The sequence below is a fragment of the Eriocheir sinensis genome, chromosome 39 (genome assembly GCF_024679095.1).
Source record: "Eriocheir sinensis breed Jianghai 21 chromosome 39, ASM2467909v1, whole genome shotgun sequence".
NCBI classification, from domain to species: domain Eukaryota; kingdom Metazoa; phylum Arthropoda; class Malacostraca; order Decapoda; family Varunidae; genus Eriocheir; species Eriocheir sinensis.
Window position 1 is genome coordinate 12,937,060 of NC_066547.1, and position 23,804 is coordinate 12,960,863.

Sequence of the window (23,804 nt, forward strand, 5' to 3'; positions counted from 1 at the left end):
AGAATTATTAGTATCAAAACTAAGCTTACACTGACAAGGAAAAAAAATACGTGTGGCTTACTACGATTACACGATTACATTAACAAAAAAGGAGAAACTGAAGTGATTTATTACTATCACACAAAACTCTGCCACCGATTACTATAAGCCGTTACAATAACCTCGAGCTTCCCACTTCAAAAAATAACAACCACATCTATAACCCCGAGCCTATAACTAGTGATCATTCGAATTAATATCCCGCCCTCAGTAAAGACAACAATGAATACAAACAATAACAAAAATAAATAACAATAACAACTTTAATCTATAACCTATAATCTAGTAACCACACAACTATCTATCACACCCTTAAAATATCGTATACGTTCCGCCTACCTTCGTCCCTTCAATAACAATCTTCGTACCCTTAATAACCTTCGTACCTTCAATAACCTTCGTGCCTACAATAACAACCTTCGTACCCACAATAACAACCTTCGTACCAACAATAACAACCTTCGTACAATCAATAACAACCTTCGTATCTACAATAACAACCTTCGTACCTACAATAACAACCTTCGTACCTACAATAACAACCTTCGTACCCACAATAACAACCTTCGTACCTACAATAACAACCTTCGTACCTTCAATAAGAACTCTCGTACCTATCATATCACACTTGGTACCTACAATAATAGCCTTCGTACCATACTATTCTAACTCTCCACCGGCCTCTCGCGTTTCACATCCTCCTCCACTTGAAACACTCGCAATCCAATCCGATACACAGGCATGCAATACACACCAATACCACCCGCGGAGGCACCCAGCAACAAGCAACACACACACACACACACACACACACACACACACACACACACACACACGGGTACATATTTCACGGCCCGCCGCCTCCCCCTCTTAGTGTCCAGCCGTCGGTAAATGTTTCAGTACGAGCCGGTTAAGCCCAAATATCCACAGAGGGTGATACAAGGAGAGGGAGAAGGAAGGGGAAGGGAGGGAGAGGAGAGAGGGGAGAGGGAAGGTGGAGAATAAGGGTAGGAGGGGGGAAGGCGTTAGGGGAATTAGAGGGAGAGAGGAGGGAGGAATATAGAGGGAGAAAGGGAAGGGGAGGTGGGAACGGGAAGAAAGGGAGGGTGAGGAAGAAGGGTAGAAGAGGGGAGTTTGTGGAGAGGGGAGAAAAGAGGGGAAGTGGGACAGAGGGGGAGAGGGAGAGGGAGAGAGGATGGGGAAGAAGAGTAGAAGAAAGGAAAAGTTTGTGAAGGAGAGAGGAGGAAAGAGAGGAGGGAGAGGAAAGGGGGAGAGAGCAAGAAGGGAGAGAAATAGAGAGGGTGGGGAAGAAGGGTAGAAGGAAGAAAAGATTGTCAAAGAGAAGGGAAGGAAAAAGAAGTCTGAAGAGGAGAGGAGGAAGGAAAAGAAAGGAAGTGAGGAAGGGAGAGAGGGAGGGGAAGAAGGGTAAAAGAGAGGAAAAGTTTGTCAAGGAGATGAGAGGAGAGAGGGTAAGGAAAAGGAGGTCGAGAGAGGAGATAGGGAAAAGGGGGAGAAGGGAGATGGGAGGAAAGTTTGTAAAGGCGATGGGGGGAGAAGGGGAATGAAAATGAAGGGAGAGGGAGACAGGGAGAAGAACAGAAGAAAGGAAATGGGAATGAAAATGAAGGTAAGGCAGAAAGAGACAGAGAGCAAGGATGAACACTTTGATCTCAAATAAAACAATGAAAAACGAGTGAAATGAGTAAGATAGACTGACTGATCGGACAGCCTCGCATCCTCACCGCCGCAGTATGTTGTCACGCTCACAGGCGTTTACAGGTAGGCAGGTGATGAAGCTTACCTGTGGAAGAGAAGACGGAGTTAGAAGGAACGATAAGGAAGGGAGGGAATGGACAGGTATGGAATAGGGGGTTAGATGGGAAAAAAAAAAAGCTGAAAGGATTATTGAGAGAAAGAGATGGAGATAGGAAAGATGGTAGGAAAAGAGAACGAAACAAGGAAAAAGTGTAGGGAGTGAAAAGAGAAAATGAAAGAAGACAGGAGATGGAAGGAAAATAGAAGGTATAAAAGAACAAAAAGAAAACGAAAACTGAACGGAGGGAGGGGAAGAGAAGAGCAGTAGTATGGAGAAAGAAAAAAAAATAAAGAATAAGGAAAAAATAAATGGAAGAGGAGCAAAAAAAAAAGGAAGTATGGCGGATGATAAATATAGAAGGTAAAGAAATTAGTAGAATGATACTCCGGTATTATTATTATCATCATTTTTACTACTACTACTACTACTACTATTACTACTACTACTACTACTCTACTAAAATGATCCTAAAGAGAGTTTGAATACACCCAACTGACATTGACATAATAAATAGTGCCAACTCACCCATTCTCTCTCTCTCTCTCTCTCTCTCTCGGCGACACACCTACGACGAAACTCATGAAAGCATAAATTAAACGCAACATTCAATCCTCCTCCTCCTCCTCCTCCTCCTCCTTCTCCTCCTCCTCCTGCTTTCGTTCCCTCCATCCTTCTTCCTTTGTCTCCTCCTCATCACGTCCTATTTACCTGCGTGACACACCTGGCCGGCAGACAATGCACGTGACCTTGAGACTGAGCGCGAGAAGAAAAGGAGAAAGTAAAAAGAGAATGAAAGAATTTATGTTGAAAGAAAAAAGAAAAAGAAACCAAAGAGCAAGAACCAGAGTAAAAAGACAATTGAAAGAGAATAAAGAGAGGAATGAGATAGAAGAATGAGAGAAAGTAAAAATTATATAACAGACGAAAATATGAAAGGAAAAGCAGGAACAAAGAGGAAGAAAAAAGGAAAAATGTGAAGGAGAAAATGAAGTAAGGATGGAAGGAAAGAAGGAGCGAGTGTGAAATTGAAAGAGGAAAAGAGAATTAAAAAAACAATAAATCATGAAATAAAATAACAATAAAAAGAGAAGAGAAAGGAAGATAAAGAACAGAGAAAACAAAAGAGAATGAAGCAAGGAAGAAGTATAGAAGAGAGAGAGAGAGAGAGAGAGAGAGAGAGAGAGAGAGAGAGAGAGAGAGAGAGAGAGAGAGAGAGAGAGAGAGAGAGAGAGAGAGTAATGGGGTGGTGTAGGAAGCAAACTTTTGGCACTTTTTTTGGTCCACATTTGTAAATCAATTAAATTTCCGAGAACTGACATGTATATAAGTTTTAATGAACGCGGATGCAATCTCTCTGTTTTCTCTTTTCTTTATATTTTATTTTACTTAATTTTTTTCATTTTTCCTTATCTTTTGCTTTCTCTTGTTTCTTACACTTCCTATTTTTCTTTTTTCTCTAGCTTTTATTCTCTCTCTCTCTCTCTCTCTCTCTCTCTCTCTCTCTCTCTCTCTCTCTCTCTCTGTAAAAAGAGTAAAAGAGGACGAACGAGAATGAAAGTAGAAGAAAGAATATAAAAACAAAGAAAAATATATACAAGAGAAATAAAGTGAAAGAAAAAGAATGAATTAGGGAAGGAAAGAAGGAAGGGAGAAAGGAAGGAAGACAGGAAAGGAAGAAGAAGGGAAGGAAATATACCCTTACTGACTATTAAAAAAAAAATTTACGTCAATAACCATGAAAGTAAATAAAAATAAAACTGAGATAACATAATAAAGATGTTTTTTGCATATAACACTGACACAATCTCCTCCTCCTCCTCCTCCTACTCTTCCTCCTCCTCCTCCAGACACGTGAGCAGCGGGTTCACCTGACACCCCTCACCTGTCCAGCCAATCAGGGCGTGGGAGAATACCTGGAGAGGCTCACACCTGACCGGCTAGGGAGAGATGACTAGGTAAGGGGGGGGGGAGAGAGAGAGAGAGAGAGAGAGAGAGAGAGAGAGAGAGAGAGAGCGAGAGAGAGAGGTAGAGGGGGATGCAGACCTCGTTATTTTTATCACCTGGTTACAAAACATTTAAAGTCAATTAAATTTCCGAAACTGACGTGTAGCTCTTAATGAACACTGATCTCTCTCTCTCTCTCTCTCTCTCTCTGTTTTTATTATTTTTATTTTATCTTTATCTTGAATTTTCTCCTGTTTATCTTTGTTTTTCTTTTTTATCGTTTATTATCTCTCTCTCTCTCTCTCTCTCTCTCTCTCTCTCTCTCTCTAAACTTTACCCACTGAATCCAATCTAAGTATGTCGGGAGGAAGATCAAAGGCTCTGGAAAAGTTTATACGAGCAAGAAAAAAAATTAACAAGAAAAATAACAAACTAAAACTGCATCACTCAGAAAATATAAACTAATTCTCTGGGTACAAGGAAAGAAAAAAAAAAAGAAAGAGGAAAATATATACCTAAGAAAATTTTGGATGATATTATTTTCATGCAAACCTCGTTACTTGTTTTGTTTTGTACTCTTGACGACTGAGAAAGAGAGAGGGAAAGAGGGAGGAAATAAAAGGTAGATAAAACGTAAAGAAAAGGAAGATGAGGGACGGATAAATAAGAAAGTCAGAAAAGAGAATACAAAGAAAAGAAAATAGAAGAGAGATGAAAAACTAAACGAGATAAATAGACAGATAGAGAAACACTTAGATAAAAAAAACAAGAGAAAATAAAGAAAGTAGATAAATAAGAAAGATAAAGAGTAACGAGAAAAGAACAGAGGAAACAAAGGGAACTGATAAAAGCGAAACACTGATAAAGAGAGTAATTAGAAAAGAACAAAGAAAATGAAGGAAAATGGTAAAAAAGACAGACAGATTAAGAGGCAAAGCAATAAAGAGAGAGAGAGAGAGAGAGAGAGAGAGAGAGAGAGAGAGAGAGAGAGAGAGAGAGAGAGAGAGAGAGAGAGAGAGAGAGAGAGAGAGAGAGAGAGAGACAGACAGACAGACAGGCAGACAAACAGAAAGAAAGAATAAATGAATGAATGAATGAATGAAAGAATGAAAGAAAAAGAAAAAAAGAAAGAGGAAGGAAGGAAGGAAGGAAGAAAGGAATGAATGAATGAAGGAAGGAAGAAAGAAAGAAAAGAAAGAAAAAAAAGAAAGAAGAGATAATTTCGTACGGACAAGTTTTCTCGGGACGCAAAAATCATGAATATGCAAAAGCTTGGAGTGGGTGTGAAGAAAAAAAAATCCTGCCCCACTGAACGTTCCTAGCGCGGGGCGGCGGACAAAGCCTTATTAAAACTGCAAGCGTTCAGGAGGAGCCGAGGACACAGGCGGAGGAGGAGGAGGAACGAAGGAAAGGTAAGAAGGAGGAGATATGAAAGAAAACCAAAAAAGGATAAAGAAAACGAGGGTAAGGAGGAGGAAACATGACAGAAGACGAAGCAAGGATGCAAAGAAAACGAAGAGAAAAGACGGAAGCGAGGAGGCAGAACGAAGAGTGGAGATGAGAGGAAGGAAGAGGAAGGAAAGAAAGTGAAGAGGAACGAAGGAAGATCAAGGAAGGATAAAGAAGACGAGGGTAAGGAGGAGGAAGGAACGAAGGAAAGGCAAGGAAGGATAAAGAATAAAACGAAAGTTAAGAGGATGAAGATGGAAAGAAATCAAAGGAAAAGGAGAAGAGGGAAGACGAAGGTATGAAGGATGAAGATAGCAAGAAAGCAAAGATAGGGGCTATGGGATTAGGGAGACAGAAAGAAAACGAATAGAGGAGACGAGGGTGGTGAGAAGAAGAAAGGAAGGAAAACGAAGAAGAAATAAGGAGTCAGAGGGAGAGAAAACGAAGGAAGGAGACGAGAGAAAGGAAGAGAAGGAAGGAGAGAAAATGAAGCGAGGAGGAGACGAGAATAAGGAGGAGGAAGGAAACAAAACGAGGAGAGGAGACGAGAGTAAGGAACAGGAACGTCAGTAAAAGAGAGGAAGAAGAAGAAGAACAAAAGATATGGAAGAGGGGAGAAGAAGAATGGAGAAAGAAAGTGATCAAGAGAAAGCAGTTGCAAAAAGGAATAAAAACAAGAGAAGAGCGAAGGAAGGAGTAGAAAGAACGAAAGAAACCAAAGAAAGGGGGTAAGAAAGAGAAGGGAAATGAAAGAATACGGAAAGGAGGAGGAGGAGGAACAGGGATGACAATGTAAAGAGGAAAAGCAGAGGAGGAGAAAAGAAAACAATAAGGAACAAAAGGGAAGATGCTCGAAACCGGTATAGAGTAGGAAGGAGCGAAGGAGGAAGAGGCGAGGACAAAGGAAGGAAGGAAGGGAGGAAGAGGAAAACGTTATTGCAACTTTGCGTCTTGCTTTAAAAGGCTCAAGAAATCTCAATCTGCCTTCAGGAAAAATAAAAGGAGGAAATGATTTTACAGGAAAGAAAAAAAGAAGAAGAGGAGGAGAAGGAGAAGGAACGAAGGAAAACGAGGGAGACGAGAATAAGGAGGTTGAAAAAATACATAAGGGATAAAATAATAATAAAAGAAAGGGAAAAAGGAAGAGAAGGAGGAGAAGGAGGAAAGAGGAGTAAAGAGAAGGAACGAAGGAAAATGAAGACGAGGGTAAAAAGGATAAAGAGAAAGAAAAATATAAAGGATGAAATAATAATACAAGAATGGGAGAAAGGAAGAGATGAAGGAGAAAGAGGAAAGAGGAATAAAGGAACGAAGGAAGGAAAATGGAGACGAGGGTAGAGATGATGAAAAATGAAAGAAAAATAAGAGGAAAATAAAAAAATAACGAAGAAAAGAGAAAAAAGCATGGAGAAGGAGCGAAAGAAAACGAGAGAGTAAGGATGATGAAAAATTAAAGAAAAAGAAAAAAAAGGACAAAAAAATAACGAAGAAGAGAGAGAAATATGGAGAAGGAGCGAAGGGAAACGAAAACAGGGTGAAGAAGGAAAGAAAAGAAGTGCAAATGAGGAAGACGGAGATAATAAGAGGATGAAGAGAAGAAGGAATGAAGGAGGAAAGGAAGGAGGGAGGGAATAATCAACCCACTCAGCTTAACTTGTCTTACATATTTTTATTACCTCCTTTCTGTGACGCTTAAATTCACCTCAAAGAAACAAACCAAGCAATGCACACACACTCTCTCTCTCTCTCTCTCTCTCTCAGTGTGAAGCGTCCAAACAACTTTTTTTTAATACTCAGCGCGTAAGATAATATATACAGAGGAGAGAAAGGGAAGACAGAAAGAGACGAGGGTATGGAAAAGAAGAGAGGAAGAAAACGAAGAGGAAAGGAGGAGTAAAGAGAAGAGAAAACGAAAAAAAGAGATTAGACGAGAACAAGGAAAACGAGGGAAAGAAAACGGAGAAAGGAGACGGGAATAGGGATAAGGAAGGGAAGAAGATGAAGAGGAAAGGAGAAGGAAGGAAAGAAAACGAGGGAAAGAAAACGGAGAAAGGAGACGGGAATAGGGATAAGGAAGGGAAGAAGATGAAGAGGAAAGGAGAAGGAAGGAAAGAAAACGAGGGAAAGAAAACGGAGAATGGAGACGGGAATAAGGATAAGGAAGGGAAGAAAATGAAGAGGAAAGGTGAAGGAAGGAAAGAAAACGAGGGAAAGAAAACAGAAAGGAGACGGGAATAGGGATAAGGAAGGGAAGAAGATGAAGAGGAAAGGAGAAGGAACGAAAGAAGACGAAAATACGAAAGAAGGATAAGGAAACAGGAAGTAAAGAAGATCAAAGAAGAACGAAGGCAAACGAAGACATGAGATAGGAGGAAGGAGAAGAAAAAGAAGAAATACCTTAAACCTTAAAAATCATAAATAACTAGTGGATTGATTACAAACGGGAAACAAAAAGGCGGGCAAGAAAATAGGTTAAAAAAGGGAAGGGCAAATAAATACAGAAAAAAACAAACTTACAAAACAAAACAACATAACAAAAGAAAAAAGACAAACAGGACAGAAGAATGAAGGAAAAAAAGGATGAAAAACGCAAAAAAAAGAACATATTAAAGAGAAATGACAAAACATAGACAGCAAAACCAGAGAGACGGAACAGAAAAATTAAGACAAAAAAAAGGACAAAATGAAAGACGGGACAAAATGAACAAAAGGAAGGATAAAGGGGCTTGTAATAATAAAAAAAAAGAGTCGATAAAATAAGAAAAGAAAGTCAGAAAAGATAATAAAAAGAAGAGAAAATGAGAAGAAAAATAAGAGATGAAAAAACAGAAAAAACAAAAGAAAATAAAGGTAGTACAAGACGTAGATTAGGAGAAGGAGGAGGAGGAGGAAGAGGGAGAGGAAGAAGAGGAGGAGGAGGAGGAGTTAATTAAAGCCTTGTGTCAGAGGCATCGCGGTTTGCATCACAGACAAGGAGGAAGAGAACGGAGAGGTCTTCTTTTTACTTTTCTTCTTCTTCTTTTTGTTCTTCTTCTCATTACTTGTTCTTGTTCCTGTTCTTCCTCTTCTTGTTCTTCCATCGCCTTTTTTTTTTCACTGTAATCCTTCTTTTCTCTTATTCCTTCCCCGCTCCTTCCTCTTTCGTCCTTCAGTTTAATTAATCCTTTAATACCTCATTCGGTCTTTCTGCTTCTCCTCCTCCTCCTCCTCCTCCTCCTCCAGGTAACCTCATTCTCCTCGTACCCAGCAAGGATTCTGCGTTTACCTAATCCTTCCACTTCTGTTCTTATGTCCCTCCTCCTCCTCCTCCTCCTCCAGCTGGATAAAAGAGGAAGGAAAACGGAAGAAAATAGGAGGAGGAGAAGGAAGGAAATTAGTTAGAAAGGAAAGAAGTTAAAGGAGGAGGAGATAAGGCAGAAATTAGGAGAAAGTGAGATCATTCCTATTGCATATCTTTCCTAATAGTTCTCTCGCCGCGCCACCGCAAAGGAAAAAAGTTGGAGGAAAAATGAAGGGAAAAAGGATGGGGAAAATAAAGGGAAAAGGGAGGAGAAAATGAAGGGAAAAGGGAAGGGAAAAGGGATGGGAAAAATGAAGGGAAAAGGGAGGGGGAAAATGAAGGGAAAATGGAGGGAAAATGAAGGGAAAATGGAGGGGGAAAATGAAGGGAAAAGGGAGGAGAAAGGGAAGGGAAAAGGGAAGGGGAAAATGAAGGGAAAAATGGAGGGAAAAGGGAAGGGAAGGGGAAAATGAAGGAAAAATGGAGGGAAAAGAGAAGGGAAATAGGAGGAGAAAAATGAAGGGAAAAAGGATAGGAAAAAGGATGGGGAAAATGAAGGGAAAGGGAAGGGAAAAAGGAACCCATCACACACGCGTCGACCTCACACGGACTTACCTTTAAACTCCCTGAGGTCATGTATTGCCTCACCTATTTCCTCCCTTCTTCTTCCCTGTAACGCTGAGTCTAACCCTTCATGTACATCTCTATCTCCTCTCTCTTCCTTTTCTCCTCTCCTCCCTTCTCTCTTCCTCTTCATCTCCCTCCCTTCTACAACTCTTATCCATCCGGTCAGAACATGCGGCAGAAAGGGTAGATGAAAGAGAGATAGAGAAAATAGATAAATATGAAAGTAGGAGAAGAGGAGATAGAAGTGAAGGTAAAAGTGACATAACGGAGGATAAAGGAGAATAAAATAATGAATGAAAGAATAAAGAAAAGAAAATAAAGAGAATATAAAAGGTATAAAAGGCAGATATAGAGAGAGAGAGAGAGAGAGAGAGAGAGAGAGAGAGAGAGAGAGAGAGACAGGTGGTTGGAAGCAGGGAAAAAAGGTGTCTTTGGGCCGAACAAAGGGGGCCTGTCACACGTACTTGCACACCTGTCGCGGGGGAAAAATGGGCCAGGGTCGTGTTGGTATGCCGGGGCGACCACGACGACGACCACGACGACTATACAACAAGAGAACAACAATGACAACGAGAACGACTACGCAACACGAGAACGACAATTACACAACAAAACAATGACACCTATACAACAAAAACAAAAGAACGACAACTGCACATCAACGAAAACGACGACTCCACGACAACATGAGAACGACAACTTCTACTCCTAACACATGCTTTTATTACTAAGGCTATTACGATGACGACTGCTTATGTGGAATGGCGACCAGACGACAGGAGGACTTTTCATAACACCACGTAGGAAGATAAAATAAATAAATGTGAGAAAGTGATGATGATGAATAAGGAGAAAAAAAAAGAGGGTAATAATGATACTGATAGTGGAGATTATGATGATAAAAAAAAAATAATGCCAAAGAGAAAACACGGAGGAAAAAAAAGAAAAAAATACAGAGGGAGATGATGATGGCGTTGAAAAATAAGAAAAAAAGAAGAGGGTGATAATGATAGTGATAGTGGAGATTATGATGATAAAAAAATAATGACAAAAACACCACGGATAAAAAATATATAAAGAAACTGAGATGATAATAATAAAAAAAAGAAGAGGGAGATAATGATAGTGGAGATAATGATGATAAAAAAATGACAAAACCAGCAAGGAGAAAAAAAAATGAGAGATGATAATGATAAGAAAAAAAAAAGAAGAGGGTGATAATTATGATAGTGAAGATTGATAAAAAAAATAATGACAAAAAAAAACAATAAAACTTAAAGCATCTGTATATATTCCGTTTCCGACACAACTTTATTCAGCACGACACAAACGAATGAAGGAAAAAGAATATAAAACCCCAAACTCTTCTGCAAACTCCTCACAGCATTCCCTCTTTTGCCTTCCGCCCTCGTCCTCGCCCTCGTCCTCGTCCTCGTCCGCGCCGTCAACTCGGATATTTAAATCGACAAGGGAATTTTGTTCTGACTACTTGACTTTCATTCCGTTTATTTTTATTTTTGTTGTTGTTGTTTGCTTTGTTTAAATAGTCCAGTGTATATGCGGTTCATCCTCTATTGCCATGATCTCTACAAATGTTACTGTTTTTATAATTACTACTACTATTTCTACTACTTCTACCACCACCACTACAATAACTATAACTACTACTACTATACATTACTACCACTATCAATGCTACGACTATCACTGCAATTAATTACTACCATTACCACTACTACTACTACTACTACTACTACTACTACTACTATTACTATTTTTACTATCAGAAAAAAAATATAAATAAATCGACAAGGAAATTTTAACCTCACTTTCGTTTTCACTTTTACCCATTATTTCTCTCTCTCTCTCTCTCTCTCTCTCTCTCTCTCTTGACATTCCAGCCATTATCCCGCTTCCATTTACGTCAACGAGGAAAAAAAAAAAACATTCCCGTAAAACCCTTTCATGCCCTCAATACACACAACAAACACAAAAACAAAAACACACGCGACAATTAAGCAACAGGTAACTCAGGTGTATTTTTAAACCCACATCTGACGAACTGACACACACGTACGAAAAAGAAAAACAAATGAAAAAAAAAAGTTGAAAAGGTATCGAGCTCGGAACACTTTACTTCACCATGTCGACATTTGCACACCACCCAGCCACTGTCCCTCACTTAACCTGCTCCCTCGGCTTTATACGAGTGACCTTTCCTTGCCCTTTGCCCTGTGTCTCCTCTCGTCTCTGTCCTCTCCCGATTGTTGTCCAGTGTTGGTTAAATTATTTGCAACGTTAAGGGAGGCGAGGTTTGGTCATGGTGAATTCTGGGTGTTCCTCCCTCGATTTCTCTACACAGTCCTGAATTTGCTACGTCGAGGGAGCAGAGGTTTGGTCGCGGTGAATTCTGGCTGTTCCTCCCTCGATTTCCTTACACGATGCTGGAGTTGCTACGTCAAGGGAGTCGAGGTTTGGTCATGGTGAATTCTGGCTGTTCCTCCCTCGATTTCTCTACACAGTCCTGAATTTGCAACGTCGAGGGAGGCGAGGTTTGGTCACGGTGAATTCTGGCCCCTCATTTCTTCTACACAGTCTGTTCCTCTCGTTTTCTCTACACAGTCTTGAATTCTGATCCTCCCTCGATTTCTCTACACAGTCCTGAATTTGCAACGTCGAGGGAGGCGAGGTTCGATCCCGGTGAATTCTGGCTGATCCTCCCTTGATTCTCTTACACACACTGAGACGATGACGCTGAATCTGTTACATCATGTGTCGAAAATTGGTCCCGGTGAATTCTTGCTCTTCCTCCTCCTCTTCCTCTACACACACTGAAACGATGGCGCTGAATCTGTTACATCATGGGAGTCGAAGTTTGGTGCTGGTTAACTTTTGCTCTTCCTCCTCCTCTTCCTCACTGAAACGATGACGCTGAATCTGTTACATCATGCGTCGAAAATTGGTCCCGGTGAATTCTTGCTCTTCCTCCTCCTCTTCCCTTGCACACACTGAAACGATGACGCTGAATCTGTTAACCCGTCCGCTGCGATTGGCACGGATTTCGCCTTCACTGGTACCCTGGTCACGCATACTCCCAGGTCTTCCTCTGCCTATGTGGTGGATAGTGGAGTGTTTCCCATGTGGTACTGGTGTGCTGGATATCCCCTCCCAAGGTGCAGGACTTTACATTTTCTTCATTTAATTGTAGCAGCCACTTTTCGTTCCATTCCTGTAGCTTGGGGATATCTGTTTGTAGGAAATCCGCAGTCAAGGGGTAAAATAATGGTCAAAGTTTGGTGTTGGTGAATTCTGGTTGATCCTCCCTTGATTCCCTTACACACGGTCGATGAAGTGGAGTTAGTTGCATCAAGGGAGTCGAAATCTGGTCCCACGTCAATATAGCATCGGTTGTTCCTGGGTTCCCTCGCCGACACAGACGCTCGTTGAATTAGTTAAAGCCTCAAGGTGACGGTTTGGTTCCTGGCTATTCCTCCTGCATTTGCTGACATACGAAGACGCTCAAGTTAAATTAGGTGCAGAAAGGATGTCTAACTTTGGTCCAAGTGATTCCCGGCGGTTTCTCTTCCCCCATTGTTGTTGTTGTTGCTGTTTTTTGTTGTTGATAGAGCGGTCAAGCTGAATTTTTTTTATTATATCAAGAGTGTCCAAATTTAATTCCCGTGACTCCTATCATCACCTTCCCCTGCCTTGTCTTTCCTTTCATCCTCTTCCCCTCTATCTTCCCTACGCACTACCTAGCATTCTCCCTGTACTGAACCTGTTTCCTCCCATACACCATTCCTATCATCACCTTCCCCTTCCTTGTCTTTCCTTTCCTCCTCCTCCTCTTTATCTTCCTTTACACTACCTAGCATCCTCCCTGTACTGAACCTGTTTCCTACCATACACCATTCCTATCATCATCTTCCCTTGCCTTGTCTTTCCTTTCCTCCTCCTCCCCTTTATCTTCCTTTACACTACCTAGCATCCTCCCTGTACTGAACCTGTTTGTTACTTCCCCTATACTGTTTTTACCTTCCCCCTCCCTCCCCATCCCTTTTCCTTCGCCTCTTCCCCTTTATCAGCTCCCCACGTTTCCCTCCCTATCCTGAACACACCTATTACTTTACCTTCACCCTACCTTCACCCTCTACCCTCATAACTCCTTCCCTATCTCTCCCTATACAGTCTCCACCCTCCCTGATGGTACCTTTCCTTCATAACTCTGTCTTTCTCTGTCTTATCCTTCCCTTCCCTTCCCTTCCCTCCCTCCATTATTATCTCACTTACCTTACATATCTCTCCCTATACATTCTTCATCTCCCTGATATTACCTTTCCTCCATACCTCTCTGTCTTTTTCTCTCCATATTACTCTTTCCTTTCATTCCCTTCCTACTTTATCATCTCGCTCCCCTTCCCTTCCCCTTCAGCGAGTCCTTCCTCTCCTTCATCATCTTTCATCTTCCCCTCACCATCACTACGATCACTAGGAATGGTGCTGAATCTGCCACTATTACGACTACTACTACTACTACTACTACTACTACTACTACTACTACTACTACAACTACTACTGCTACTACTGCTTCTACTTCACTGGTGTGCGGCATAACGGGTTGGGACCGATCATCAGACCCCACCAAGAAAGCCTACCGGCGCTCTAGGGCGAACGTAAAATAAATAAATAAATAAACAAAAAAAAAGCTTACCCCCATTCCCACCACCATTTACTACCACCACCACCACCCCTGCCCCCCCCTCCCCTAACACTCGCCACAACAAGGAGGGATAAGCGGCACCGTAACAACACCGCGGCCGGCAGACAACACCCACACACTTACCTTTAATCACTCCTCTCCCGGCCATTGTCAGGTGCACGAGTAACAATCTCATTCTCTACTTCCTCTCTCTCTCTCTCTCTCTCTCTCTCTCTGATTATCAACAAAAACGACAGTAGTAGTAGTAGTAGTAGTAGTAGTAGTAGTAGTAGTAGTAGTAGTAGTAGTAGTAGTAGTAGTAGTAGTGATACTTATATAATAGAAGAAAAGAACAGGAATAAAAGAAAAAGAAAAGATAGACAACGAAGAAAAAGAAACAAGAATAAGATTAATGAACACACCAGGTAACAAAAACACCTGTCCGTCAGCCTCTCTCTGTACCCGGTAGCTCCTGCACATGTAGCCGCAATTCGCTCAGGTGTGGAGATGTTTAAATGCCTTTTTTGTGCTTGTCTACCTGTCCCCCGCTGTTCACCTGTCTGGCTGGCGACCGATGTTTTTACCTGACGAATTAATTAACCTCTCTCTCTCTCTCTCTCTCTCTCTCTCTCTCTCTCTCTCTCTCTCTCTCTCTCTCTCTCTCTCTCTCTCTCTCTCTCTCTCGGAATTCCTGCGTTACACTTTCTTCCTTTCCTTTTTTTTTTATTTGCGACATTTCCTCTTCTCTCTCTCTCTCTCTCTCTCTCTCTCTCTCTCTCTCTCTCTCTCACCTGTGCTCAATCTAATCCCCCAATTAAGTGGATTCAAGCTACCTGTAATTACCTGTCCTCACCTCAATACCTTTACCTTCCTCTTCAATCTCTTCCCTCCTCCTCCCTCCTCCTCCTCCTCCTCCTCTTACCTTCAAATCCTCCGTTCCTCCTCTTCCTCTCTATCGTCACCAATTTATCTCTCCCTCCCTCTCTCTCCCTTCTACTTTTCCCTCCTTTCCGTTTCTTCATCTCTATCCCAAACCCTTATCATCACTTATCTCTCCCTCCTCCTTTCTATCCTTACCTTGAACTCTCCTCGCTATCTCTTCTCTTTTCTCTTTTCCAACACCTTTCCTTTGTTTCTTCCGCCTATCACCTTCCTCTCATCTCCCTCCTCTCTTCTCTCCCATTCCTTTCTTTCCTTCCATCTCCCTCTATTGATATATTAGTTTCCTCTCTCTCTAATTTCCTCCCTTTCCTCCTTCCTCTACCTCCACTTTCCTCTTTCCCATTCCTCCCTTTCCTCCTATCACCACCCCTTCCACATCCTCCTCCTCTCCTCTCTGAACTCTCCCACTCCACCGCCTCCTCCACACGCAGCTATTAGGAGTTGATCGTCGTAACAAGCGAGGAGGACTCAAGTTTAGTTTCGAAACTCCAAAGTCCCGAACAGCCTCCTATCCCTCCCCCCTCATTACCTCCCCCCACCCCCTCTGATCAGCCCAAGAGCCACACAGCCGTCATTCAGAGTTTAGGGAGTCGATGTAGTAGAGGCTTCAGTTAGGCTTTGATTCCCTTGCTGGTAAACTTGGGCGTGAGTGGGTTGGAACTTGGAGGCTGAGAAGGGTTACGAGGTTGTGTTATAGGTCTGGATGCTGCTAAAGTGGGTTATGGGGTTTCGGTCCATGTAATATACTTTTTTTATGTGTATAATTTCCAGTATTAGTAAACTTTTTTGAGAGGATTGAAGAATTAGTAGTGACTTGTGTTAGGTTTGATATCGAAGCTCTTTAAGTTGGTTCATTATTAGGAACAGCTGATGTGGGTTTGTGAGGTTTCGGTTCATATAATATACTTTTTTTGTGTATGATTTCCAGTATTAGTAAACTTTTTGTAGCGAAGAATTAGTGACGTGTTTGGTTTAGAAGCTCCTTTAGTTGGTTCATTATTAGGAACAGTTCATGTGGGTTTGTGAGGTTTCGGTTCATATAATAAACTTTTTTTGTGTATGATTTCCAGTATTAGTAAACTTTTTGTAACGAAGAATTAGTGACGTGTTAGGTTCAGAAGCTCCTTTAGTTAGTACATTATTAAGAACAGTTCATGCATTATACTTCTTGCAAGGAACATGTATAATTAAACTTTTGTAAAATTTAGTGAATATAATTTTTTTCCCGTTCGATGTGTGATGTAGAAAATTACAGATTACGTAAAAAAAATATAAAAAAAAAGGCAGCAGATTGTGAAAACGGTACAATGACAAAAAAGGCTACAGATAAAAATGTAAAAAAAAAAAAGTAATAAATTTTCGTTCGGAATGTGACCAACATCAACAGTCAACAATCAACAGCCTAAAAAAAAAGTCAATCCACATTACCAAAAACTCACCCAAAAGATCAACCTAATCCCCTTTTCTCCTCTCCCTTTCCCACACCTCCTCACTCGCTTCCACCCCCCCGCCCCCCCAAATGTCAAGGCTTAAGCTAAATCAAGGTAATGACATAATGGGGTAATCAGGCGGCGCGGGTAATAAGTCAAACGTGATGAATGGTGATTAGTGATAAACGGGGGCCGTGAAGGACTGGCGCGAACATGGTAATTAGAGCTCCGAGTCGTTATTAGGCGACACGTGAAAGCCATCATCATCATCATAATTACGTAAAATGATACAACGAACACAAGAAAATAAAAAGTAGATATAAGTGAGAAGCTAGGATAGACAATTAAGCTCTGAATTAATAAGCTACACGTGAAAATCATCATCATCATCATCATCATTATCATCAGCATCGTGTAAAAGGAGAACGAACACAATGGAAAAAGTAGATGATGGTGAAAAGGGGAGTAGACGAAGATGGAATGTATGGTGTAATGATGAACAGGAGATAGAAGAAGCACACACACACACACACACACACACACACACACACACACACACACACACGCACACACACACACCAAAAATTATTGAGATGAAAAAACTACACTAAAGAAAGAAATGCTGAACGAAACCTTTTACTATTTTTTTCTCCTTTTTACTTTTTTTCTACAGCGGAGGAACGTGACAACAATATTGGCAGCAACGGTAAAAATGGAGTAAAAAAAAAAAAAAAAAAAAAAAAAGAGAGAAACTAAAAAAAAGCTTCCCCTGCAAGGCTGACTCATGTGACGCCTCCATACGAACTGTTTGTCACGAGGCGTCAGCGAACTGGGAAACTTTTGCGACACGCGACACACAAGAAGGAAAGGTGGAGGAAAAGAAAGATGGAAGAAAGGAGAGGTGAAGGAAAGGAATGATGAAGGGAAGAAAAAGTGAAGGAAAGGTAAGATGAAGGAAAGGAGAGGTAGGGAAAAGGAAAGACAGAGGAAAGGAAAGGTGTAGGAAAAAAAGATGGATGGAAGAAAAGGTGGAGGAAAAGAAAGATGGAGGGAAGAAAAGGTGGAGGAAAAGGAAAGGTGGAGGAAAGGAAAGATGGGAAAAAGGAAAGGTGGAGGAAAGGAAAGATGGGAAAAAGGAAAGGTGGAGGAAAAGAAAGATGGAGGGAAGAAAAGGTGGAGGAAAGGGAAGATGGGAAAAAGGAAAGGTGGAGGAAAAGAAAGATGAGAAAAAGGAAAGGTGGAGGAAAGGGAAGATGAGAAAAAGGAAAGGTGGAGGAAAGGAAAGATGGGAAAAAGGAAAGGTGGAGGAAAGGGAAGATGGGAAAAAGGAAAGGTGGAGGAAAGGGAAGATGGGAAAAAGGAAAGGTGGAGGAAAGGGAAGATGGGAAAAAGGAAAGGTGGAGGAAAGGGAAGATGGGAAAAAGGAAAGGTGGAGGAAAGGGAAGATGGGAAAAAGGAAAGGTGGAGGAAAGGAAAGATGGTAAAAAGAAAAGGTGGAGGAAATGTAAGATGGGAAAAAGGAATGGTGGAGGAATAGAAAGATGAGAAAAAGGAAAGGTGGAGGAAAGGGAAGATGAGAAAAAGGAAAGGTGGAGGAAAGGAAAGATGGGAAAAAGGAAAGGTGGAGGAAAAGAAAGATGGAGGGAAGAAAAGGTGGAGGAAAAGAAAGATGAGAAAAAGGAAAGGTGGAGGAAAGGGAAGATGAGAAAAAGGAAAGGTGGAGGAAAGGGAAGATGAGAAAAAGGAAAGGTGGAGGAAAGGAAAGATGGGAAAAAGGAAAGGTGGAGGAAAGGGAAGATGGGAAAAAGGAAAGGTGGAGGAAAGGGAAGATGGGAAAAAGGAAAGGTGGAGGAAAAGAAAGATGGAGGAAAGGTAGAAAGAAAGGAAACTGAAGGTGTTGAAAAAAAGATGGAGGGAAAAAAAAGGTGGAGGAGAGGAAAGATGGAGGAAAGCAAAGGTGTCGATGTGTTCCATTCTCCTCCGGCGCTTTTTTTCTTTCTTTTTTTTAGCACAGACAGGTGACGTGACTTACACCTGGGCCAGTACTTTTAAACTCTCTGTACCGGACCGCAACCTGTTTTTTCTTACCCTCCCTCCTTCCCTCCCTTCCCTCCTCCCTACCTGTCATCCGTTATCAATCTCCCTAGCCTCCCACCTTCCCTCCTTTCCCTCCCTTCCTCCTCCTCCCTCTGCTATCTCTTTCCCTCCCTTCTTTCCTTTCCTTCGCCCTAACCTGTTGCTGTTTTTACTCCTCTTCCTCCGTTCCCTCTCTCCCTATTATCCACTATTCCGCTAACTCACTCTCTTCACTTTCCTCTATCCAAACATCTACCCCTGCTACCCTTTTCCTCCCTTCTTTCCTTATCGTTCCTTTCCATTCTTTTCCTTCACTCTGATCTTCTTACTCTCCTTCCTTTTCTCTCTCCCTCTCATCCGCTATTCACATTCTTCCTTTCCTTTCGCGTCCCTTCATTCACAGACACCTTCCTTCGCTAGTCTTTTCTTCCCTTCTTTCCTTTCCTCCCCTTCTGCTGTTTTTTTTGCTATCTTTCCTTCATTCATTCTCTCCCTTAATTTCCTTTCACTCCCCTCAGCCCCCACACAACTCCCTCGGCTACTTTTTTCCCTCATTTCCCCTTTTCCTTCCCTTCCTCCTTCCTGACCTGTTACTCCTGTTCCTTTTCTTTTTTTTCTTACCTTCCCTTCGTCTCTTCTTCTCTCCAGCTATCCCCCTCCCTCTCTTCCTTTAGTCCCCTCCCAGCCTATTTTTTCCCCTCCTTTCCTCTTCTCATTCCTTACCTCCTTCCTGACCTGTTGCTTCTGCTTTTTTTTTTCCCTTCCCCTCGTCTCCTCTTCTCGCCCGCTGCCCCCCTCCCTCTCTTCCTCTACGTCCCTCCAAACCCCACATGCCTCCCTTACCTGCTTTTTCCCTCCCTTCTCACCTCTTTTCTCTCTCCTAATCTTCTGTCGCTTCTTCTTATTCATCTTCAATTTCCATTCCGTATATCAATTCATAGTTATCATATTTTTTTTGTATTCTTCTACCTCTATACCTCTCTATATGTCTCTTAGTTTCTCCTCTATTTTCCTCAATTTTCCCGTTTCTTTCCGAATTTCCTTTATTTCCTGTTATTACAAACTCTATAACCTCTATTTTCCTATATTTCCTCATTTTTTTCCTCTATTTCTCTATTTCACTTCTATTTTACATCTCTTTTCCTCTATTTCCCTTCCTTATTTGTCCTTTTTTTTCCCTTTTCTTCATTTTCTTTCCTCTGTTAATCGTTCTTCCACTTTCATTTCTCATTTTCTTTCTTTTTCACTTACTCTCCCTGTCTTCTTACCTTTCGACCTCTTAACTCTCTCTCTCTCTCTCTCTCTCTCTCTCTCTCTCTCTCTCTCTCAACGGTATGGAAGCCGTTTCACCGTAATCCTCTCATTGTTTTATACGATAACACTCCTACTTTTTTTCTTTTTAGTAACGGTGCCACGCTTCCTCTCTCTCTCTCTCTCTCTCTCTCTCTCTCTCTCTCTCTCTCTCTCTCTCTCTCTCTCTCTCTCTCTCTCACGATTTTGCTTGCTGTATTTTTTTTTTACTAGTGTGTGAGAGTAGCAGTAGTAGTAGTAGTAGTAGTAGTAGTCGCAGTGGTGGTGGTGGTGGTGGTTGTACTAGTATTGAGCAAAGTCTGTTTACATATCTTTAAGTAAGTTCATATTATTTATAGTATTGCTTCCACTGACATCACACTATGACATCACACTTCGATAAATATGTATGCATGAGGTGGTAGGTTTTCACACGTCACATCACCTTATATATAAACTTTAATCGACTTGAGATAACACACACACACACACACACACACACACACACACACACACACACACAGCCACAGACAAACGCACTTTACCACTCCCGTGAATAACTAATTAATCAGCGCAATTGATGCATAGAAGCGGACAGGTGAGAGAGAGAGAGAGAGAGAGAGAGAGAGAGAGAGAGAGAGAGAGAGAGAGAGAGAGAGAGAGAGAGAGAGAGAGAGAGAGAGAGAGAGAGAGAGAGAGAGAGAGAGAAGGAAAAAAGGGAGTGAAAGGAAAAAAAAGATAAAAAATGAATGAACAAATGAGGGAGAGCTAAAAACAAAGAAAATAAAGAATGGGAGATAAAAAAGATAAACGTGTGTGTGTGTGTGTGTGTGTGTGTGTGTGTGTGTGTGTGTGTGTGTGTGTGTGTGTGTGTGTGTGTGTTGGTATAACCTCCAGACCTGCTATTATCATTCCTGCGGTCGGATGCCCTCACATAACGCTGATCGGTCTGGTGTCGGGGCTAATTAATTGCGCTTCCTTCCAAGGCTGATTGGCGCGTAGCGGGAGGATTAGCGTAGGGACACCAAGAACGGAAAGAACAACAACAGCAACAACAACCACAACAATGAAGAAGTAGAAGATGAGGAAAAAAATGAAAATGAAGAAGAAAATAAGAAAAGAAGAAAAAAGATGAAAAGAAATAAAGTAGTAGATGAAGAAGAAGAAGAAGAAGATGAATGACAATAATAATGGAACGTTACCAATTTTCTTCCTAATCAATTACATGTTTTTATCAGTGCTTTCTTACGTTATTATCTCCCGTCGTATCAGGATTTCTTGTAAATAATCGTGGCAACATCTTTTTTCACCGGGATTCAAAGTATTATTAGTAAAGATAAGGTAAGAAAAGTCAATGACCTTTCCTTATTTTGGTTTTCTTTCAGCCATCCAACTTTTTATTATCACTCTGCATTCGTGACATAATTGAATGTATATTGTAAACTACACCAAATATTAGCAACTTTTCAACTTCAGAGAATTTGCCTGCTTTTAATTAATCCAATGAGTTTCGCTCCCTGTTTACCATCACCATATAATCAGATTTTAGCGAGGGGGGAGGGGGGGGGGGGGAGTTCCTGTTTTTTGCCTGTTGCCCTTGATTTGCTTCCATTCTATAAAAAGTATATATGTAAAAAGTTTGCCAATGTATGTATGCATTGTGTCGAGGTATGTATGTGTCAAGATAACTATGTGTCGAGGTAAGTACGTGTCGAGGTATGTATGTGTCGAGGTATGCATGTGTCGAGGTATGTATGTGTCGAGGTAAGTATGTGTCGAGGTAAGTATGTGTCGAGGTAAGTATGTGTCGAGGTAAGTATGTGTCAAGGTAAGTATGTGTCGAGGTAAGTATGTGTCGAGGTAAGTATGTGTCGAGGTAAGTATGTGTCGAGGTAAGTATGTGTCGAGGTAAGTATGTGTCGAGGTAAGTATGTGTCGAGGTAAGTATGTGTCGAGGTAAGTATGTGTCGAGGTAAGTATGTGTCGAGATATGTATGTGTCGAGGTAAGTATGTGTCGAGATATGTATGTGTCGAGGTAAGTATGTGTCGAGATATGTATGCGTCGAGGTATGTATGTATCGAGGTCCGCTGCGACGACTGATCCGTGACTAAAATAAATGAATAAAAAAAAGTTGTGTATGCACCCTGTACGTCTTTATCACACACACCCTCATGATCATACGCGACCCACTGAGGTGAATCTTATCTATGTATGTCGCCTGTGTGCTTTCATTACGTAAAAAAAAATAACAATGTCCAATATAAGGTTGCCAATATGAGTTGTATTCCGCTGCGATGGTTGATTCGTTCCTAAAAATACGAACGCTGTGTACGCACCACGCGAGTCTGTATCACCTAAATCCTTGACATCATACACGACCCGCTGAAGTGTGTCTTATCTATGTGTGTCGCCCGTAAGTCCAAGGTAGCCACTGATGCGCCAATCGTGTACACTAATTACATGTATTAGCGAGCTGATTACCGAACTGTCATAATGTTAATCACGCGCCTTAACCTCTTCAGTACCATGACGCAGTATATGAGTCATTTCATCTCTCGAACCATATCCTAGAGACGCTGTATGTGCGTCATGGTCATTGACTGGTTCTACGTTTTTTGTAATAAAAGGATGGCATGGAGGTTATGTTTTGTCTGCTTGTATTGAAGGGGTTAATGGTGGCAGCGACGGGCCAAATTTGTGGCTTTACCGTGTAGCAGCGACGGGCCAAATTTGTGGCTTTATCGTGTAGCAGCGACGGGCCAAATTTGTGGCTTTACCGTGTAACGCCAAATTTGGCTTTACGTGTAGCAGCAACTGGCCAAATTTGTGGCTTTACCGTGTAGCAGCAACGGGCCAAATTTGTGGCTTTACCGTGTAGCAGCGACGGGCCAAATTTGTGCCATGATATAAACCCCCAAAAATAGATGATGCATAAACCGATCACAAATGCGTTGATATATATATAATGAAATGGTGTGCGTGAGTGATGATTTTTTCTCACTATTTTCGCTTAGAGGGGCCTTTAAGAAACATGATCCCCGCAGGTACCAGGTTAACGATGTGATTACCGAACTGTCATAGCGTTGCTCCACATTGTACGCGACAGACACCATTGAAAATTCGTTATTAACTCGGCCAAGTGGTATTATTGAAGTGTCTGCCGGCGCCACCTGGACATCCTGCGCCGCATCGGAAGGAACTCCATAAATCCACAAGGAATATTTCGGCATAAAACTGGAGCGGCCGAGTGATAGGTTTTTAAGAGTAGGTGAATTTCGTGGGAAGAAAAAAGGAAAATAGAGCCGGAGCTTGAAAAAAAAATCTATAGTCAAAATAAAGAACGCTCATCAGCCCTCACTTTAAAAACACTATCATTTTTTTTTAACCAAAGTTCAGTATTTATTTCCTGGAAGAGTGCGAGAAAAAAATCGAGCCGGAGCATGAAAAAACAAACAAACAAACAAATATAGACAAAGTAAATAAAGCTCATCGGTTCTCACCTTAAAAACACTAGATCATATTTTTTAATTAACCAAAGTTCAGTGTTTTTTTTCCGAATGTGAGTACTAACTGGAAGAATGCGTACAAAATGGCGAACACACGATACAAACAAACAAATATAGTCTGAGTAAATAAAGCTCATCGGTTCTCACCTTAGCAACACTAGATCATATTTTTTAATTAACCAAAGTTCAGTGTTTTTTTCCGAATGTGAGTACTAACTGGACGAATGCGTACAAAATGGCGAACACACAATACCCTACACTCCCTACACACACACCTGACTCCACGAAGGTATTGCAACACGTGCATACACCTGAGGGAGCGAGGCCTTGAAGGTGAGCGGCCAGGTGAGGGGCGGCGGCGGCGATGGTGGTGGTGGTGGTGGCAGACGGGTGCACCGCGTCGCCTTGCCCAGACACCAGCTAAAGGTAGGACAAGTCTGGAGTGGCAAGGGGTGGGGCGAAGGAGGGAGGTGAAGGGGAAGGGGGAGATGGGGGGTGAGGGCGTGGAGGGGACGAGGAGGGGAAAGGGGCAAGGGAGGGAGGTGACGAGGAGAGGGGAGATGGGGGATGAGGGCGTGGAGGGGGAAGCGGCGAGAAATGGGAGGGGACGAGAAGGGGGAAGTGGCTAGGGAGGGAGGGGACGAGGAGGGGGAAGAAGCCAGGGAAGGGAGGGGCAAGGAGAGGGAAGGGACGAGGAGGGAGAT

General features: G+C 41.8%; 1 long non-coding RNA gene across 4 annotated transcripts in view; it reads right to left on the bottom strand.

The window, feature by feature from the left end:
* The window catches only part of LOC127009013 (uncharacterized), a 58,899-nt gene that overhangs the window by 1,448 nt on the left and 33,647 nt on the right, over nucleotides 1-23,804 (bottom strand). For 3 of the 4 annotated variants that reach the window (XR_007761509.1, XR_007761508.1, XR_007761506.1), the window contains one exon: nucleotides 1-1,840. This exon is cut by the window's left edge. This is a non-coding gene — a long non-coding RNA (uncharacterized LOC127009013). The remainder of the gene's footprint in view (nucleotides 1,841-23,804) is intronic. The other variant, XR_007761507.1, reaches the window with a different exon arrangement.